The sequence below is a fragment of the Artemia sp. Qi Xiang Cuo genome, chromosome 7, assembly GCF_049724085.1.
Source record: "Artemia sp. Qi Xiang Cuo chromosome 7, ASM4972408v1, whole genome shotgun sequence".
Lineage (NCBI taxonomy): Eukaryota > Metazoa > Arthropoda > Branchiopoda > Anostraca > Artemiidae > Artemia > Artemia sp. Qi Xiang Cuo.
Genome location: NC_142800.1, coordinates 2,022,524 through 2,040,764, shown reverse-complemented (window position 1 = coordinate 2,040,764; position 18,241 = coordinate 2,022,524). Strand labels below are relative to the sequence as shown.

At 37.8% G+C, this 18,241-nt stretch overlaps 1 protein-coding gene and 1 non-coding gene across 4 annotated transcripts in view; both read left to right on the top strand.

The window, feature by feature from the left end:
- Positions 1 to 18,241, top strand: part of LOC148949852 (uncharacterized) — a 177,791-nt gene that overhangs the window by 24,103 nt on the left and 135,447 nt on the right. Inside the window, exon 1 of one of the 3 annotated variants that reach the window (XM_089091957.1) lies at positions 15,326 to 15,403. The exons of the other annotated variants lie outside the window; for them this stretch is intronic. The gene's annotated coding sequence lies outside the window, so the exon portion shown is untranslated. Of the gene's footprint in view, positions 1 to 15,325; positions 15,404 to 18,241 lie in introns of those variants that run through there. 3 annotated transcript variants of the gene reach the window in all.
- On the top strand, positions 3,444 to 3,525 carry TRNAL-AAG (transfer RNA leucine (anticodon AAG)). The gene has a single exon. It is a non-coding gene; the product is annotated as a tRNA-Leu (tRNA).

Sequence of the window (18,241 nt, the reverse complement as noted above, 5' to 3'; positions counted from 1 at the left end):
TTACTTTCAGTTAAAAAAACTTGTTTTTTTATATTTAATTTGTACAAGGCCTTACTGGTTCTTGGTAATTGTATCAATACATCCAGGTGCATGGGGAGGGCGTTGGTACGCGAAGCGTAAATATTTGGGCGGTCAGGAGATTTTCTTGGGTTTATAATTTCAAAAAAAAATTTAGTAGAATCTATATTTTTGTCCGGTATGGATAAGAACACCCCTACCCCAGATGTGGTTGAGAACTTCCTAGAAAACTTAGCGGAAGACACGTTATTTTCATTTCAAATATTTGAACCTAAATACTTTCAGGCATGATGCGCAGAACTTGAAGCCCTCTGTATCCACTGGCTAGATTTTCTTATTTCCCTTAAACGTTATAATTAGATCGTTCGACGAGGGCGATCAACACCCTTTTGTGCCACTGGGAGCCCCTGTGACCAATATGGCATCGGACGTAGATAATCGTCATGGAATCGGACGAAACTTATCAGATAAAGCATACATAAATTCTGGCTTTGAAAGGGGGAGGTGTTTTACCATTGGTCTCATAGGATTTATTCTACCTCTTTCACCATTGACCTTTTTTTTATTAAACAGTTTGCAATAGCTGGCTGTAAGTAAAGAGACACCTGTGCAGTGTTTCGCTTTCTTGAAATTTATTTACATTGTATGACTGCAGGTGTGAATTATTTTGATTAGTAAGTATAAAATGGCTCATCCATTTTATACCAACAGGCTGTTGAAAAAATCCATTCAATTTTTTCCGAGAAGGAAAATATGACGACGATAGTCGTTCCAATCGCTTGATTTATCTTTTCTTTAGTGTACTAACCGAAGCGAAGAGTATGAGTGGAAACTGGCGTTATTATCGACAGGGAAACTCATCAATGTCATCTAGCGTTTGGTGTCTCTTGACATTTTTGAAACTATATACAGTAATCGTTTTTCTGTCAGGAACTGAGATTTGACAATTATTGTATCGCTAATTTTTACCAAATTCACCACCTCAATTATTTTTTCGGTACTTTCCCATTATATGGCATTTCTAAAAAGTCAAGTTTGGTTAATGCTAATGAAATAAAATAAAACATGATGAACATATAATAGTTTATAAACAAATTTGAGCTATATATTTGCACATTAGGGGGTGAGGGTGGGGGGGGGGGGAGGTAAAGCATTGCATATATTAAATACGTAACCTAACCTAGATACCTCCCCTCTCTTAAACCCCAAAAAACAACAGTTTAAATATCGTATACGCAATGAAAACCACGCTATGGATTGCATTACTCTGAAGCCGTCTCTTGAATTAACCCGTCAAGAACGGGTTTTTCGTGACTGGTTTCGTTGTAAATGCTCATATAATGGGAAAGTACCATTTTTTCTTATTATTCAACTAAAAATTGCAGAGGCGCCTGACGCTAGATGGCGTTCATCGTTTTTGTCAACACCAGCCCCAGTTCTCACTCTTACAAGCTAACCTTACTCTTCGAATCGAAGCTAAAAAAAAAATTTGATAACAAAATATGGTCCCAGAGAATTATCTTCCCATGGAGAATCCAAATATGTAAAATTTATTAAGCTGTATCCAATCAAAGTTATTAATCCACTAAAATCTGCAAAATCTTGTACATAGGCTACATTAAAAAAAATAGCATTTTCCCAAAATCTGTTGTATTTATTGAAAATGTGTTGACATAGCCTCCTAGTTACAGAAGGAATAGTGTTACGACAGAAGAATAGTGCACGCGGTGGCGTATTCGTCTCTAAACAAATAATACGCTCCATAAAAATTCATAAAGGATATGAGTACTCATCTGTTGTTATAGACTTACTAGTTCTTACCATTTTTATTATCCCCTTTTACAAGTATAACGTCAAAATCAACTAAGAAAGCGGGTTATATTAATGAGTCGATACTTTTTATAAGTATGCGTTAATATTTTGGGTACTCTTGCATTATGCGGGCCTGTGAGGTAATTTTCAATTAGCTGGTACCCACAAGAGAAGTCAAGTTTGGTTGATGCTAATGAAATAAAATAAAATAGGATGAATATATAATAGTTTAGAAACAAATTTGGGCTATACATTTGCACAAAAGGCGGGGGCGGGGGGTAAGGCCGAGCATATATTAAATACGTAACCTAACCTAACCTAGGTACCTCCCCCCCTAAACCCCAAAAAAACACAGTTTAATATCGTATACGTAATGAAAACCACAATATCATTGCCTAGTCCATAGCGGTGATCATGTCAAAAATGGGTTTTATCATTGCCTACTCTATAGTAGTTACCCCGAGAGGCCCGCATAATGCAAGAGTACCATATTTTGTAACATTTTACTGATATGGGTGTTGGATGATTTTGAAAGAATAATCTAATGGTTAAAAATTCTCCCCCGGTTTTGTATAGCTATGTTTTAAATACCTATTTTTTTCTCTTTCCGTCTTAAAACCTCGTCAAGCATATTCAATTCTCAAAATCTCATTTCTGAACATACAACCGTATTCACTTATATTGCAGATAGTTTGAATTCATCCCTCTATCTCATTTATTCTGAGCAAATTTTCCCTACAAAGAAGACATCGCTTAATTTAATCATGAATCCATAGCACTATCGATTACTTTCCCCCATTTGCTCTCTCATTTTTCTTGTTTAATATCATCATAATATTAAGTTAAATACAGACGAATAAAAATCTCTATTCATTATAGTAGTACCTTCTTCTGGAATTTATGCGTCTGGAGCTAGGAAAGTGGGGAAACTATCCTCTAGTAAGGGAAGGGGAAATTTTATAAGAGCCTTTCCTTCCCGTATGTTTCATTATTGTCGAGCGGGCTACCACGAATTATATTGCGTCTGCGGTAAGTTGACTTGTTGATTCTGTTGGAACCAGGAATGTTGACGTCTGTAGGAACGCCCGCTCCCGATATCTCAAGAGATGGTTTCTTTTATTTTGAATGTAATTCGCCTATATTCGGAACCTTTTTTGAATTTGGAACCAAATTATGTGAACGTACTTGGGGGAGGGGGAGGAGGCACAAAAAGGTATGTCCACTTAAAGTAGTCGAGTTATATGAAAACCGTAAGTGCTTAGTAAATTAAAATCTTGACTTTTCCTGGGATACCTCCCCCCCCCCCCGCAAAAAAAGCAATGTAATAACTAGTAGCTTAGAGATATGCGCATATGTAGCCACTATCTCTAGTTCTGTAATGTGTATAAACAGGAATGGAAGGGATCCCCTAGAAGCTTTTGAGCCCCCCCCCCCCCGAAAAATTAAGGGAAAATCTTTCAAAATACGTTAGTTTTCATTACTTTCGAAAAGTATCGTTCTTGCTTTTGTCGATTTAACAAGGTATGGAGGGTATACTTTTCCCTTTGGCTATTGTAGGCCACTGAGATGTGCTCTTGCGTTCATATGGTTCTGGAAACGTTCTAAGTTAACAAGGTAGCGTGGCCGAGCGGTCTAAGGCGCTGGTTTAAGGCACCAGTCTCTTCGGAGGCGTGGGTTCGAATCCCACCGCTGCCAAAAGTTTTTTCCATAGTAGGTACAATTGATTTTTGTGTAATTATTATTCTATTGTCATAATCTAATTAATGGCTAATCTGATGTGTTTTTTATTTATATCATCTAAGTTAATATTTATTTATATTATACTGATGAAAGTGAAAAATGCTTCTTCTAGCGTTTGTTTTTTAAAACATTTCCTTTGTATATAGTGAGCTACGCCAATTGGGGGAACCCGGAGGCGTTTCCCTCCCTAGACTTAGACATTACCCTCTTTCAGTTGCCCCTCCCTATAATTTTAAAATATCTTTGTTCGTATCCTCAGTGGGAGAAAAAACACCTTCCTACATTTCCATGAATTGGCGGTGTTGCAAAAGAAATAATTTCAACTTTTAGGAATTGAAACATTTGGAATACGATAAAGGGAGTATGAATATTTGTTGGCGATATTCGATTTTCGCAAATTGACTTCGTATCTCTATAGACATCACGGAAGCCCCCGACTGCGACAGGATAATCGTCTAGTCTACCGGTTTTTCAGACTAAAAACATGAAGTGAAGCTCATCCAACGAAAACTGGTTATATTCATGCATAGTTTTTCGCCCCATAGCACCTATTTCTATTTGAAATTATAATTGCGATCTGGAAGTTGTGAAACCGTTGAAAGCAGCTAATATGGAGTTGATGGATAGGAAAACTTAAGAGTGAATGAATAATTGCTTCCGATATCCTTTGACCATAATTGAAAAGAAGATGTTTTTTTGTTTACTGCGGGTAGCTATGACCCGCTGCAGATCAGGTATGTATGCAGAGATAGGGGGGGGGGGGGGTGGTACAGGACTTGTGTCCTTTGAACCCCATTTAATCAATACGTGTTCTCAGGTCTGGGCGTTCTCTCCCAAACAATTTGTTTGTCCTGAACTGTATCTTTTTGCACTAAGTGGATTCTTGCAGATGGCAAGGAAAGTATTTTTTCAATGTGGAAGGCGGTGGGTCTGATATTCCGAACAAAGGTATCTTTGTCTTCGGATATCTGGAATTTACTTTTTTTTATCTTCACTTTTTATCGCGCAGTTAGCGATATTTTAAACTGTGTTTTTAATTAAAATTTTGTGCTGATATCTGAATATTAGCACCCCTCAGACAACGCCCTTTGTTTAGGGGCGGAAGTGGCTCATATAGCAAACATTTTATGGAGGTTTTTGCCACCATGGGATTGTGTGTTGTGATGGCCAGGTAGTCACTTGTAGAATCAAAATGCGAAAAAGCCAAGAGCTGTCAAGTCCTTACGCATGTAGCCTGCATGCAAAATGTTAATTAATAACAGAGAAAAACCCCTTGCACATTTTTCAGTTTATCCCCTCCTACAAAGTTGACATTGCGAAACGTATCGCCTTTTGATTTATTTAGCCGACTTGTGCTTCATGGAATCTTTGTAGATTGTGGAGGAGGAACTGTTATTATTTTTGCAAAGCATTTTTAATTTTCACAACACGAGTTCTATGAATGTCAGAATTTATGGAATAACTAATGTTTAGTTTGTAATTTTGACATTCTCAAAGCAATTCCCGTGAAAATTGTTTAAGAATATATAATTTGAATAAAAAAACAATCAGTTTAGTGGGTGCTCAGCTACTACTTGGGCTAGAAAGTCGTTCTAGCTGTGGGGTTGATGACTTGGCGTACTGGACTTGTAAGTCTACGTCCTTAAGGGCGGGGTTTCAATCATGGTGTAGCCGATTGTTTGGTTTCTGACTCTGTAAGCTTAGCCTGAGTCGACACAGGATCAATTGGTACCTGGGGAAATTCAGGGAAGGTAAAACAGGACGATTACGCGAGAGCACAGGAAGGCTGACTCCCCTTCCCGTTGCACTTCCTGGCTGAAGGACCAAGAAAAGCAGATCAGCATCGCCGATTGGGATGGTAGTTTCTAATGCCGCATTCTTTACCTGTGTTTTCAGTAGGGCTGGAAAACTTCGGAGTCTTATGAAAAGAAAGGAGACACAACAGTGACACAGAGGCTAAAATACGGTTATCCTGCGTATTCAAAAGGGGGGCTTTAGGCTAATTCTGCGTTTTGTTGAAACGCGGACCGAGTTGCAAGTGTATTTTCTCCAGCAATGCCTTTCAGTGGACGGTCGATTTTGTACTATCAACCGCAATTTCTCGAAACTAGATGGTTGGGTAGATTTTTAAGATGGAAGGGTAATTGTCACAAGGGAGCTTGATCGTTACTTCAAAGGGTGGTCATCATTATTTTGGAGTAGAAGGTCGACTTATATTGAGAAGTGTTGGTGCATTTGTAATTAGCTATTTGAGGCCAAATATTGTCGTTAGTTTTCTCAGCCTGAGATAACTTAGCCTACAAGTAGTTTAAACATTAGGCCCAAAGAAATCACTATATATTTGGACAAGATGTCTATATTCTCAAATATTTATGAGATTTATGGTATGGTTCTAGGTGTTTACCCCCCCCCCCCTGAAAAATACATCCCCTCTGAAAGGAAATTATTCCTAAAAAATACTCCCACTGAAAATTCCCCCAGACAATCCCCCTGCAGAAAACTCTCCCGCGAAGATATGTCCGTATGTTTTCCAATTACAAATACTATCTATTGATAAATGACTAATTTGAAAACTTCAAAAGGCACCTAAACTTCTAGAATGGGGTTCACTGATTGTTTTATAGTTAGAAAGGGAGGAAGAAACCTCAAAAAGTGCATTTTAATGCCAAAACATCCCAGCTCTCATTGATCCATCAGATAAATACAGAATTAGTTCTAAGAGATAGACGAGGAGGGGGTGGAGGTAAATTTGATGTATAATCTCCTGGGTCGTAACCAATATTTTTATTTGGGGGGAGGGAGTGGGTACAGAAAACTTTAAAAACGTATCAAAAATGTGAAATTAATATCTGCTCCCTTAGGATTTCTGGGAATATTTCTGGTCCACGCAGTTATTATGAAAGTAAAGAGAAACATTAAACTTCAAAATTACCAGAACGTATTCCGTATAGGAGGGGGATTGTCGCTTCCTCATCTACGCCTCCACCTCATGGTCGCAGGAAATTTGGAGGGTGCTAGAAACACATTTGGGCTATATATTTGCACATTAGGGAGGATGGGGGGTAAAGCATAGCATATATTAATTACGTAACCTAACCTAGCCTAGGTACTTCCCCCCCCCTAAACCCCAAAAAACCAGTTTAAATATCGTAAACGCAATGAAAACCACGCTTTGCATTCCATTTCTCAATTGAAATACCCGTTTGGCGGGTTTCGTCTCTCGTTTCCTTGATACAGTATATAGCAGTGGGCCCGTATTATGCACAAGTACCGGAAGATTTTCCATGGGGATATTTTCTGGGGGATAAACGCCGGCCACCATCTGGTGTAGTAAAGTAGGAGCTTTGCAAATAGTTGTATTATATCAAATATCTCCAAGCATCAACCTCCCATCCACTTTGTGCATGCTATCTAAATATTTGTAGCATCATGTCATTTTACAATCAAAAGTGCCACTCGGGGGGGGGGGGGCTAGTTTCTAGTCTCTTGTATATTATTCAAGGCCGTACCCAGGATTTTTTTTTTCGGAGGGGATTTTACAATTTTTTTGGGGGGGGGGGGCTTACACAAAAAAACACAAAAAACGCATACAAAATTTGTTTATGTCCCTTTTTGTTACGTTTTTACGAGTCAGACAAACATTTCGGGGGGGTTGTACCCCCACCCCTGGACGAGGGGTTAACAACTGGGCATTTTGAGGGACACCTGGAGGCATGAGACACGGAGGCACGCCGGAGGCATATTGCAAAGGGCGCAATATGTAAATATATACAGCTTGACTGTTATTCGGTATCTGTCGAATATTTCAGCACCTTGAAAAGCGATCTTTTAGAACTTGGAAAAAATCATTTACGGATTTATTTGGCAAGAAAAAGAACCCCCAAGACTGAAAACAATTGATATGTACCTAAAGAAGAAGAACGGAGGACTGCAAGTTGTTGATATCCATGCAAAAACTAGGTAGCCCTACGATGGCACTGATGGTGTCACTTTTTCCTATTACACATGCAGCGTTGCCACCAGCTCAAAAATAAAATTCCGATTTTTCTTCAAACAAAAATCCCGAAATTTCAAAAAAAATCCCGGAACACGGTTTTGAAGTTATACAACATAGGGCTGCACGGTGATGACGTAAAAAGCAAGGTGCGAAATTCAAAGTACCGTGAAACGTGGTTTCTAGTTGTAACTAACAACTGATTGTCAATATTCCAAGTATTATTTCGACGTGAAAACGTTCTGGTGGATTAGTAGGATCTACGACAAATATTTTAGGCCAAAACAATTCACCAAAGTTCCGAAAAAACGTGTCTACGCATCCACGTTTCATCGTTATTTGAATTTCCCGCCCAAGAATTGAAGTCACGCTTCGCAGCACTTTTAAATACGGTTTGGTCAAGCGGTAAAAGATGCCTTTTATCACGTCTTCACAAGTCCCTTTCCCTTTTATCATACCTGTTTTTCTATTTAGTGGCTGTGCCAAGACGCACCCTTGGATCTCGGATTCTTAATTGTACTAAAAAAAGGAATCTGCTGCTTTGACATGAAAGAATCCGGAAGAAACACAGATCCCTTTTTCCCGAATGTACTTAGAATCCAACTTTCTTGGTATTAAACCCAGGCCTTTGGGTATTTGAAGAGAAAACTGTAAAGCAACAGTCAGAAAAACTGTTACTACCGATTTATTAGTAAAAAGCGCTAGCAACCAACTAAAAAAAATAACTAGTTTCTCAGATATTTATTGGTACGTTTCAGTAATAATCTCGATAATCACAGCTCAAGTGACAACCCTAAGAAACTGAACAAATGAGCTTCAGTAAATCAAACTAAGCTCAGTTAGCACAAGTATAAACACTTAAGTCTTCTACTACTAAGTCTTCTACTGAGCATAACAAGTTTTCCGATGGTATTCATCGCTTCCGCTGCCCTAGATCTCGGAATGCATTCAAGACTCATAAAATTATATCAAGAACTCAAGCAAATGGGGGACGAGGGGCACACGCACTTGAGCTGGAAGGACCAGCCCCGCCGTGGGTGGCCTCCTCGTCCGTAAGAGACATGGTTCAAGATTCTGTTCAGTTCTGTGCCCTCATGCACGTCGGTATTAAGGTTATTTTTGGTTTTTGTTGATGGGTTGGTTGTATTTTGTTTTTTGTTGTTGATTAAGGTTGGTCGTAAAAAGGGCTGAAAAAAAAGAAAAAAAAAGAAGGAAAAAAGTGCCACCGCAAGAATGGGTTTCTTGTGGACGGAGGATGCCCAGTCTACGGGAGAGCAAATAGTTTTTTTTTGTGTTAAAAAATTTTAATAAGAGTAAGCCTTTTGGAACACCACCTTTAAAATTCGAATTCGTATTAGTGAAAATTGACGGATATGAATTTTAAAAAATTGAAGTAAAAATACCACCAGAAAAGCGTCTCCTAGAGGGGGAAGGACATCCTGGAACGGGGGGAGCGATAGATATTTGGCAAGAAAAAGTTAAATGGTAGTATGCCTTCATGTCCACTAATACATTGACTGGTATATAATAATTTTTTTTTTTTTAAGTTTAGGTGATATGATAATGTATAAAGCTGTAAGATTTATATGTTTTTGTACTAAAATAGCGCCAAGTGGAGAGGAGGAGGGGAGGAAAAAAAAATAACAACTACCTCTGAAAAATGTTAAACAAAATTCCTTCTGTTGACACACATAACATGGCGATGGTGGTGGTTATGGTCTTGAGGTCAGTTTTGGGTTTAGGTGCCATTTTTAACATGATGATTGCGATGGTGACGAGACATCAAAAAAGTGGAACCCTTTCTTCTGGATAAATGAATTCAGCTTTGTGAAGACGTCTGAGTCAAAGTCAAAGACAATGTTGGTGCCGATTTCCATAGAAACGGGTTCTGCTGAATGCATGATATACAGGCTGGATTCACAGTAACCCTGGTCTACCAATGCGGCAGTTAATGTGAGATCAGCATTCAGCCGGAACCACTGGCACAGAATTCCTATGTCGTCAGGGAACGGCATCGCCATATTCTGCGCGTCTACAGAGTGGCATCTTCGCCCAGACAAGTAGCCAAACTGTATGACCCGCCCAACTAATACTCTCTTTCTCCTGCCAACCGGTCTGTAAACGCACCATTCACCGATACGCAATTCCGATTTCACACCGACCTCTGCATTGGTTTGTGGCGACTCACATAGTCCTACTCGTCGGTCACTCCTCAGCTTCTCAGAGCTTTCCCTCAGAAGCCACAACAGCGTGGATTTTTTTTTATTGGTGTTATGGAGCCGTCAGAAGTCTTGACAAGACAAAACCTAGAATTTTTCATGTTCGTCACAGGCTCACTAACCCAATTTTTCTCAACTTGGTGTTTCACTCAGTGAGCACTCACTGGCAAATCTTCAAAGATGCCGTCACTTTTCGAGCCCGATTCAGTGTCAGTCGCGGAAGCCTTTTCCTGCTTATCGGACAGAGTATTTTTTTCTGAGTCATCATCTGAGTCACTGTCGTGAAGTACAGAAAGACGAACATTCGGTACTTGGTGACCGAAAGCAGAAAGTACGTCGTCGGGTATCAAGGCTTTCATTATTCGCTGGCATTCAATACGAGCTCGCCCTAGCTCGAGCTTGATTTCATCGTCCCCGGGCAAAGAAAAATCGGAACTGACAGACACAACACCAATGGATCTAACTCGCTTGGCCTTGGGAAAGGACAACTGTTCATTAGAATATGGAGCTTCAAAATCCGTTATACTTTCATATCGACGAATTCGATGTAGAAGTTGGAGGGACGAAAAGTTTATTACAGTACTGTAAGTGCTGGTTTAAGACCGTATCTTCCTAAAATAATCTTCACACGGTTGGCTATTCATGTCGGAGAGTTTGAAAAGACGTTCGAGCCCAAGCCGTTTGAATCGAAGAATGAGAAGCACTAGGGAATGCATATTTATCTCTAGGCAATGGTAAAGGTTTGTGTTAATAAAATTCTCGTTCAAAGCATAATGTTGACTTTTTAGGACCCAGGATCTCCAATGTCGAACGCAGTAAACAACACGACCAAGTAAAGATAACCTCTCAAGAGGAGAAAGTTTGCCGTCGTAAAAAAAGCGCCGTACGCTTTCCATAAGCCAAAGATAAAACTGTGTTCCTTCGCTTCCAGTAACACGCTGTTTCAGGTGTGCCGGAGGCACGTGCCTCCGTGTCGGAGGCACGAAGGAAGGGACACCTGCGACGGTCAGTTATTAGCCCCTCGCCCCTGGATACGTCCTTGATATTATTCGTGTGCAGCTAGTTTCTTGTAAAATATTAAAATTTGACCCAATGGATAAGCCTTATTTTTCTATTAAAAAAAAAACCTAACAAAACGACTTGGCACTCAGGTTTACTATTATAGACAGAATCCGGTTCAGCTCGAATTGTATTCTATTACAGGGTATGATCAAATCCAAAGTCAACCCACAAGACAGCTATTATTATAGCCTAAAGCTCGGGCGAGTCTGCGTGGTACACTTCACTAACTGTTGAGTAAATAGTATTACTTAAGGCTAATCTATTAGTTGGTAAACCGGTTTTTTATGTCCTTGGAAGAGGAAAAGCACAGCTAGTCAGGCATGTATGCAACAGTTTACTTCGGGGGAAGGGTGTCTACTGCAGATAATGGACTGATTAATGCAAATTCTAAGAGAAGTCATAAAAACCTCACCTCAAGCACATTTATGCCTTTGAGCCAATGTTCCTTCCGAAATTTAATGTTTTAACGTTTTTTCGCCACATTTCCCATACTTTTCAAATAATTTATCTGATTTTACAACTCCAAACCCAACCGCCCTACATCAACCTTGCACCCCCCCCCCACGTACAAATGGTACGACCCAATCAACACGCCAAAAACATGTACCAGCTGAATAAATTGTTTTGCTAATATTACCAATGATTATTGTTAGACAGATATACGTTGCATCTGACTCAAATGCGGTGTTTTCCAACTTACGGTATTCTTGATTTGCGTGACCGACCTAGGGATTTCGTTGATGCAAACAATTTTAGATTATATTTTATCTGTGATATATTATTTCTCTGCGAGATACTGCCTATTGTTTTTTTTTCTTTAATGTGTTGTTGAAATGTTTATTGTTTTTTGAAAGCTACCTTGCATAAATGAATGTAATATGGTAATGCCTGCACAAATTTGTTTTTCATTGTTCTTTTAATTATAGGCCTATATCGGTTTCCATTAATTACATTATCACTATGTGTCCATTGGTCCATCGACGGACAGCTATATAGTTATATATGTCCATCAATTATTTTTATTAGCCTATATTTTCGCAATAGCTCATACATACCCTTTATTTTATTTTTCGCTATAGCCTGTATTTTCGCATGTGCGCAGATGAAAAAGTTGCTTCTACTCCCCAGAATTATCATGTATTTCTACATTCCCTCTATACCACAGTTCATACAATTATCCAGTATGATCTTCCCCTACCTCACCCATTATAAAAACCCGGACCAAGGTGCAAGTGCTCCAGAGAACGTTTTTGCAGATAGAAACATAGGCGGCATCAGATCTTTTCACGGGTAGACAAGTCAGACTGTGATCTAATCGGAAACAAGTGAAAACCCGCTATTACGAATAATGCACTTTGTTGGAAACAATCGGAAACAGACTAACCCGCTAATGCAGAAAGAAGTAGGAGGAGCTTTTTGTTCGCACCGAGAACGAAGACCAGAAATGATCTGCGATAAGCTTACTGGATAATTATGTGAACTATGCTCTATACTTTTTAGATTTTTCGTATATATCACATATTTATGTAAAGTTAATTATACGTCCCCTCCCTCTCTAAATTAGGTTCGCTTATGCATGCCTGGCTGCAACTCAGGGGGGCTGTTTCACGAAAATATAGGGGTACCAGGATTGTAGGGGTGGGGGCAAAAACGACCAGTTAGCCATGATAAAATAGAAAATAGTTATAAAATAGAAATATGAAGGTATTTCTAAAAGTGTAGAGGGGACATTCGCCCCCCCCCCGGCTGCAACTGTCGTTTAGAAGCTGCGACTGCCTTCTCACTTAACAAAGTGAAGTTTGTTTAGTCACAAGTATGTCGTAACATACTTTTTGTGGTCGAATAATATTTCTAAAGTCAATTTTATCAAGTTCATTTTAAGTTAAACTAGAGAATAATCTATTCAAGACTGTTTGTTTATGTTTACGTATAGCCAAGGTGAAATTACGTTAATCAAAATAGGTCCTCATCCCTGGAGTTGACTGAAAACATTTTATATCCTCATTAACCTTAATGTATTTTCATTTTTTGAAATCCAGAAGTGTTTTTCTCATGAAATTTCAATTGAATTTATGATGACATAGATGAATATATTTAGGCTAAGAAGGTCAAGTCTCGAGTGGAAAGACAATTTTCATCCCAAGACTCACAGTCATGACAGATTTATCATTACCCCCCTTTTGAGTCTGGGAAAATCCCTATTTTGTTTTGATCTTTTGGAATCTTCATGGTCAAATTATCATAATGTGTCTAGTATGAAGAAATGATCTGAACAAAATTTTGTATTCAACTTATAGATTTTAATGAATTAGGATTGTACATTATGAGCGTTTATATTTGCTGTCATAATTTAATTTTCTTGGTAATGGGGTAAGGGTTATTTATCTTTCACTTGCAAGACAAACCTTCAAAAATTGCAATAAACTCATCTTGTGGATTTTTGTACCAAATGGGACACGTAAATCCACTGCCCCTCCCTTAAATAGGATTTAGTTATAATGCCCAAATTTTGCTCATTTTAATATCCACTCCAGACAATCCCCATTGTTTTTTAGATACTTTTTGGGGAGGTTATTTTGCAACTGGTTTTATTATATGTAGCCCACTGGTCTATTCCACCGAAATATAACTTGGTAATCGTGGTTGCAGCGGTAGCTGCAGCCTTGTATAGGGTGTTAGTACAAAAGTAAGTGAAAAACCACCTCTCCCCTAACTAAGCTTTTGGATACACAAATTGGTATGATTAAAAGCACGGATTATTGGATTTAAAGAGTGGTTTATTCAGTGGTATCAATTGAAAAAAGGTAGTAGTGGGGGTGAAATGTAGTTTTGAAATTCAGGGGAGGTAGTTTTTTCCCCTTTTTGCAATAAAAAGACCCAAAAAGGCATTTTCAATGAATCTTAAGTATTTTTCAAACTTGCCGCCAATTGACGCTCCTGGGCTTATGACTGCTAGAACAAATTAAATTCCTTTCAACTGTGTCGTACTGCATGCAAGTGCCTTGTAACATCTTTTTCTCTTCTTTTCTTAAAGTTTATTGTCAACGTTAAACATGCAAGCTGCCTAAACAATAGTAACGTTCTTCTGTTTCCCTTAATTTCAATGCGTTTATCATTCTGCAAAATATGTAAATACTACTACTAACAACTCACCCCAGCACCAACCCGCCTGAGGCCAAAACAGCTACGTACGCTCCTCCTCCCTCCCAATCTATTCAAATCCTGCCTCTTTACTCCCTCGCAGGAAGTTACCATATCCCATTTCCTTTGAATCTTTCATTTTTAATCAATCTTTTCCTTTAAATCTTAATGACATCCTCCCACCCCAACCGAGGATGACTTGCTTTCCGTTTAGCCCTAGAAGGTTGGCTGAAAAGTAAATCTTTGGCAATTTGTCATCCTTCATCCGCAGAACGTGCCCAAGCCATCTCAAACTTTGTTTCATTATAGCCCTAGAAAGTGTGATTGAACAGCACTTTTCGTACAGCCTACTGTTTGAAATATGGTCAATCAGCCAGGTACATAGAACAATCCGTTGGCAATTTCTTTGGGAAACATCTAGAAAACTTGCATAAAGCTGAATCGCAAATATCGAAGGTACTTATGCATTATATGCTACACGCGAAAGAAGTCAAGTTTGGTCAATGCTAATGAAATAAAATAGGATGAATAAATAGTTTAGAAACAAATTTCGGCTCTATATTTTCACATTAGGGGAGTGGGGGATATAGCTTAGCATACATTAAATATGTAATCTAACATAGCCTAACCTAATCTAACCTAGGTACCTCCCCCCCCCACTTCAACCACACAAAACAATCGTTTAAATATTGTAACTCGATAAGATACCTCGCGTTGCAATCAATTTAGATAGCGAATACCCGTTTGACGGGTCTCTATGTCTGGTTTGCTTTTACAGTCTATAGCGCTGTGTAGCATATAATGCATAAGTACCATATCGAATGATAGTAGTATCGTCGAATTAAGTTTAAACATTTAAACCGTAGGACTTGCTTAGGCAGGTAAGCCGGTTTTTGGGAGGGGAGGGGAGCATTAATAAAAAGCAAATTTTATTCGATAATTTGAATAAGAAATGCTCCCCCCAGGTCAGCCGGGTACATCCCCGGCCAGTCATCCGTCAAATTTATTAATGCGTATAGGCGAAGGTGGAACCAAGAGGAAGTGCTCGGCCTCATTATGGCACAAAATTTTGCACTAAAAAAATAAAGAGCTTGTATTGCTCTATGTATTCTTACTGTGATTCGTATTTTCAAGTTGATGTGAAAACAACAACGATATAGAACTTTAATTGTACATGAAAAGTTTTATTGATAAGTTAAAAAAAAAATCTCGATGCTCGGTTCTAGTGCAAATAAAGACGCTGACTTTTGGTATAGCTTAAGGGCGTTATCAGCTTTGGCTAAAATCTAAGTTGGTTTGTGTGTAGGATGATCCAGTTTTCCCATATGTTTGCATTCGGGTTTTTGCCAAGTTTTGATATTTTTCTAGTTCTCTTGTACTCAAACTGATGCATACATTTTGGATGTAAATGGTGCCGGTATTATGTTTTTATTATGCGGTTATTATGTATCACCGTTGTTGAAGCCTTTTGGGGTGTGTGGTTCAGGACTTTCTTATTTTTTTTATTTTAGTAGTTATCTGTTATAGCGTCTATGTTAAGTTCTTCATCCATTGATGCACTGTAGAACCCGTTTCTTCGTTAGTTTCTTTCAGCTTAGCTGGAGACATGACAAAGAGAAGTGACAGAGTAGATGGGAAATATATATTTTGGGCTATATATTTGCACATTAGGGTGGTGGGGTAAAGTATTTGGAAAGTTTGAAATTAGAAAACAATTCTTACTTCATTATATGCAGAATAATTGTACCTATCACGTTTTGCATGCAGACCCGCTATACTTTACCATCACCCCTCTTAATATATATATATATACATATATATATATATATATATATATATATATATATATATATATATATATATATATATATATATATATATATATATATATATATATATTTATATATTTATATATTTATATATTTATATATATATATACATATATATATATATATATATATATATATATATATATATATATATATAGCCCAAATTAGTTTTGAAGTATTATACTTTCATCATATTCCGTGATATTTCATTAGGATGAGTCAGAGAAACAGATTCTACTTAGATGGAGAACTTAACATAGGCGCTATAACGTATAAGCACCTTTTTCTTTGGGGGGGGGGGGGTGGAAGTGATTAAAGATACACATTATCCGGTCAATAACTACGAAATCATATTATTGAGTTAGGAATAAAGTGAATACACCATTCGATGCCTTTTTTTATGCTGATTACGAATATAATAAGCATTTCTGTTGGACATGAATTTCAGCCCCATCCCCTGTATCAGCGGTATCTAACCCGTAAGGTGTCGGTATACGGGGGGGGGCTGAAACTCATTTCCGATAGAAATGCTTATTATATTCGTAATCAGCATAAAAAAAGGCATTGAATGGTGTATTCACTTTTGTCCTAACTCAATAATATGATTTCGTAGATATTGACCCATTATCCAGTTGTTGAATGAATATTTTCAGGTTTTTTTCTCTTTTTGCCAAGTTTTGATATTTTCTTAGTTCTCTTGTATTCAAACTGATTTTGGATGTAAATGGTACCGGTATTATATTTCTTTTTTGGAAAAGCTGTAAGTTGAAGCCTTTTGGGCTCTGTGGTTCAGGGTTTTCATTTTTTCGCGGGGGGGGGAGGGTAGGGGGTTATTTTAAAAAGATATGACCCTGTTTTTAAATGAATATCTTAAGTATTTGTTCATTTTGCCAACTTACGTGGCTGAATGAAATTGATCAAGTTCACTTTTAAATTTTATATTAAATTTTAACTTTTTTGACTGTTCATTACGTCAGATAGTGTAATTAATATGCTTAAAAGAATATGCTCAAACACGAGTAAGTTCTGGATTTTTTTTTTGCCTGACGATTGGACTTAAAAAAAAAACAAAAAAAACAAACAAACCAATGTATATTAGTGTTGGGTCCCGGGGAAAAAGGCAACCGTACCCTCGTGGTTCGGATGTAGATTTTAGGGGAAAGGGCTAGAACTCTATTTTAGCTGCGCACAAATAGGTTATCGTAATTCTAGCCTGTGAACCCTTGGAACAAAATGAAAGGTTATCAAAATATGGCTACACGCACCTGCTATAACCTCTCCATTTAGCAAAATTACAATTAATTTTGTAAATAGTTCAGTTTATAATCTTATGCATAGTTATTTATTATTTACTTATTATGATACTTGTATGAAATACCGCTACGCCCTATTGCTCAAGTTGTTCATTCATTTTCGCATTGCAGAACCGTTTTTTTGTTAGTTTCTTTCAGCTTAGCGTGAGACAACATTAAGAGAAGTGACAGAATAAATGGAAAATATATAATTTGGGCTATATATTTGCATATTAGGGGGGGGGCAGTGTATTTGAACGGTGTGAAGTTAGAAAACAATTCTTACCACATAATATGCAGAATAAGTGTACCTAATACATTAGGCATGCAGACCTGCTATACTTTACGCCCACTCCCCCCCCCCTAATGTGCAAACATATAGCCCAAATTTGTTTCTAAAGTATTATATTTTTATCATACTTAGGTATATTTCATTAGGATTGAGCTTCAGAAAAACATATTGAAACAAACATGATTCGGTAGAGGGTATTTCGTACAAATACCCTTCTTATATACTCATTATTTTATTTATTTAGTCAATAGTCATTTAGTGCTAATTTCAATCCGAAATGACAACATTGATCGGATTTCTTATTAGTTAGGTCTATTTGCGCTAGTAAAAAAAGGAGATTTGGACTTCTCTTTGTAATTAGAATGCTACTAGCTTTTTTTGCTGAAGCTTAAAACGAGTAAAAATTGTTGCTTCGCAGTTTATGTAAAATATGTCTGCAAAACTCGTAATGGACAAGAAAAAGTTTATAATGGACGACGTAGAGTGATCTTTTAGGGTATCAAATCCCCTTAACGTTAAACAAGCAACGGTAATAAGCGCCAGGAAGAGAAATATTCAATCTATGGATAAATTCAGTATAATTTGGAGTATGTATTTGCACATTAGGGAGGAGGGAGTGAAGGTGGAGGAAAGTGATGTACTTTTAGGGATCATACAAGTAAATATTTTAGGGTACTTGTGCATTATACGGGCCCACGAAAGAAGTCAAGTTTGGTTAATGCTAATGAAATAAAATAAAAGTAGGGCGAATTTATAATAGTTTAGAAACAAATTTGGGCTATATATTTGCACATTAGGTGGGGGGGGGGGGACAACTATGGTGATTAGCGTGCGTATCTGTG